The sequence below is a fragment of the Pinus tabuliformis genome, chromosome 4_1 (assembly GCF_031772625.1).
Source record: "Pinus tabuliformis cultivar Carrire ecotype Pingquan chromosome 4_1, CPIR1, whole genome shotgun sequence".
In the NCBI taxonomy this organism is placed as follows: Eukaryota; Viridiplantae; Streptophyta; class Pinopsida; order Pinales; family Pinaceae; genus Pinus; species Pinus tabuliformis.
Window position 1 is genome coordinate 592952347 of NC_142303.1, and position 3899 is coordinate 592956245.

The following is a 3899-nucleotide window of genomic DNA, read 5'->3' on the forward strand; positions in this document are numbered from 1 at the left end:
TCAGCTGGTCGCAGTAGGATTCCTGAGATTGTTAGATCTAGGAATTTTCACAAGAACCATTAGAAATTGAACCAGGGACCATCTAGAAAAGTATGTCCCATCCAAGGCAATAGAAACATTCTCTTACAGCTTGCACATCTGATTTATTTTTTCAAAAAAGCTAGTTGCATTGGGAAATCCTCAAGAAAGACCCAACATAGAAATTTGCTAGAACTGTAGCAGTCCATATTTTGCACACGGAGAGACTGACCTAACCTTCATTCTTCAGTGTAGCAGAAGCAATACAATAATCTGTTGGATCAATTGACAGAATAGTTTCAATAAGTGATAAGGATGATGACGTGAATCTTTAAACTCTCTCATATACACCATGTATATGGCTGTTGTGGCTTGAAAATAGTTGCATGTAGCAATTTCAACTTTTTCCAATACTCCTCTGATGGTGAACCACAGATCTTAAATATTTTGTGCAACTGTTCTACCTCTGTGCATTCATGAATTATTGGTTTCCCTGCCAATAATTCTACTAGGAGGAAACCAACACTCCAAAGATCAATAGTTGCATCATACTCTGTAGCCCCAACAACAGTTCTGGGGGTCGATACCAAAGTGTAACTATACTACTAGTCATAGGTTGCTTCTGATTGGGATAGTAAAATGTAGCCAATCCAAAATCAGCAATTTTCAAGATGCGTCCATTGTAAAGAAGCAGATTGGAACCCTTAATATTATGATGCAAGACACCTCTATTGCAATATTGTTCAAGCCATGAAAGCAACTATTGCAAATAGCATTTTACCTGAGGTTTAGTAAAAATACTTATTGGAGAAGCTGCAAGACCTACAAGGCCATGCTCCATGTATTCAAATACAAGGTACAAACTACAAGGCATTTTTGAGCTTACCAGTTTCTCCAGTTTGACCAAATTAGGATGTTCAAGCCATTGCAAGACCAAAATCTCCCTTGCCATAAACTTTACACTTCCAGATTCCAAATTGTCAAAACGAACCTTCTTTAGGGCAACAATTTTCCCAGTATCTATATCTTGAGCCTTGTAAATGTTGTTGTATTTCCCCAGTTTTCCCAGTATCTATATCTCGATCCTTGTAAATGTTGTTATATGTCCCTTAACCAATCTTATTGAGTTTCCCAAAGGTGTTAGCTCTACATGGAATCCAGCCTTTAATTACTTCTCTAGAAATGGTAGAAAACCATGTAGGCCACCCGGCCACAACTTGTTCACCCTCAATATGCTTTGGAACGTTTCCTGATCTTGTAATCAAGTCCCATAGCACAAACCACCCTTCTCGCTTTTCTTCTCCAATAACCCATCTCCATTTTCAGCTGCCATGTGGCCATCCTACCCATTCTTTTGGTCAATTCCCTCTTTCTAATTCTTAGCATTCTCAAGGTTAAGGGACACATTATCAAATTCCATGATAATCTTGACCCTTGCACTAATAACAATTTGCAAAATATTATGAGTTTATAATCAATCATATCATAACAGTGCAGAAAGATCGCTGTATTTGTGGATGATAGCCTCGTCGATATACAATATGATTTACATTAAAAAAACAACTGAAATACACAGAAACTCCATTCCATGATTTTCATCACTACAAAAACAAAACAGCCACAACCATAGTTTCATAAGGTTTGTCCCTGGGTCTTCTTTTTTTCGAACAAAAGACTATCACTAATGGTGCATTCTCTGTCAAATTCAAATCCCATTCATATACGTGGCCTAGTGTTTGCGTGAAGTAGCTTACTCTCGTTGAAAACGTGTTTACAATCAGCTGGCTTCCCATGGTTCACGTGAATCAGTCTCCTACTTTGCCTTACACTGTGCTCTATGTTTTTTATAACCATTGCCTATGATTCTAGTAAATTTGAAATTAAGATTCCAACAAGATGTGACAAGTTCCCTTTCACCACCAATGCTTGCATGGTTGCATGTAGATAGAACGTGTATGAAAGATATATGATTTGGCATGAAACCTACTTGCAGCACTTTGGCAAATTGTGTAATGGTACTTGAGCAAAATAAAAAGTCTGCCTCATCACTGTCCAGAATCCATTTATAATGTATTTTGCAGTGAAACACAAAGAGGTTTAAGGAATTGGCACACTGATTATACAGGCAATGGACCAGCGAACAACAGAGGGATGATTGGGCTGCTGTAGGGGATGCTTACGACACACTGCTGGAGGTGTGTACAGTCTGTGTGGCTTGCATATGACTGCATACAATTCTGGTGCAGCTTCAGAAATTACATTTGGTTTGGGGGATGTTTACAGGCTCATGGACGTCCAACTATAACCTTGAATTTGCCCAGCAGAAAAAACATTGCTAAGAGGAGAGGGGACCAACCTAGGCAAAATGAAAAACACCCAACAATTCTAAATATGCCCAACAGTCCACTAGACTCAAGTAAACCGATTTGGAAACCTCCTATGTAAGTGCAACGGCTCTGAGATGATTGCCATTGATCTTCAAACTCAGAGTATAATGGATGGAGGAAAATAGTGAGCCGTTGAAATTTATTAAATACTAGTGGGGATTATAGGATGAAACTATTTATCATAACCATGTGTGCAAATGGCACCAACAATACACCATAAATGACAACAATAATCTCACAGAGTACATAACATTAAAACACAGATATGGAGAGATGTTCCTGGAAACCCAACTGGGAAGAAAACTGGGTTGATTGAAGATTTTATTAAGCAGGCAATTAATTACAAAAGGGTGAGCTATACACACATTTAGTGTATTATTACTCACTGACTGGAAATTTGCAGATGGCTATGGCTCAACAACAATCTTCACTCATCACAGGACAGAATCTGTCCTCTCTTCTAATCATCAAGTAGATTGCTTCTTTGAGCTCTCATCTCTGCTATTCTCCATTTCCTTGTCATCTCTTCTCTCTATTGAATGCCCTTCTTCTCTAGAGCCTTCATTTTTAATGGAATACCTTTGAAGGCCAACCATTACAATGGTTTGTTTCAACTTCCAAGTGAATTATAGACATTTCCTCAACTTTGCCAAAATAAAAACAATTAAATGCTTGTTACAAAATTTACAAAGAGTGTTATGTAAAAAATTAGTTAGTCTTTAATTTTAGATTTATCATTTAATTTTAGGATTAATTAGACGAAAGGGCACGATCATAAGATCATGCCCTTTCCCCAAAGGGTGCCCGTGGCAGTATTTAAGCCAGGAAACCCCATTGTAAAAGACATCATCTGTAATTTTATCTTTTAATAAAACATTTATACATATTTTCTGCGTATCAGAAGTTTTTTTTACTTCATTGGTATCAGAGCGGTTGATCCTCGGGCACTCTCCCGCTGCACAGACCTTTTAGGATGCCATTCGCATCTCATACACCTGTATCCGTCCAACGCTATTGTCATTCGTCCAACAACCGTATCATACAGCGTTGTTCCGTCTAGTTCCCGTGTAACCCTACTCCGTCCAGGTCCCCGACGTCCAACCACTTGTTTTTCTGTTCTGTCCAGCTTTCGGTCTTCTCCTTCATCAAACGCTACATTCTTTCCCCACTGTAGTCAACGGGAAGGCTGCGTCATACTGGCTGACTGCGTGGGCTCTGCGGGAAGGCTGCGTCATACCAGCTGTAAGCTCACGTTTCATTATTCCTGTGTGGTGTGCGGTTATTAATCCTGTCCACATTCACCAGCCATCCGGGTAACGAACACCAAGAATCACGACTGTTCGCGTAACGAACGCCAAGAATCAACGGGTTCCGTCAGCCAACGTGACGGTTTGGGAGTAATATACAATATATATAATATATAGCTATACCATTAATTCATATATATGTTATATATATATATATATATATATATATATATATATATATATATAT

General features: G+C 38.6%; 1 pseudogene; it reads right to left on the reverse strand.

The window, feature by feature from the left end:
* Positions 1–250: 250 nt before the first annotated feature.
* LOC149177359 (putative serine/threonine-protein kinase At1g54610) lies at positions 251–3664 on the reverse strand (annotated as a pseudogene).
* Between the last annotated feature and the right edge of the window lie 235 nt (positions 3665–3899).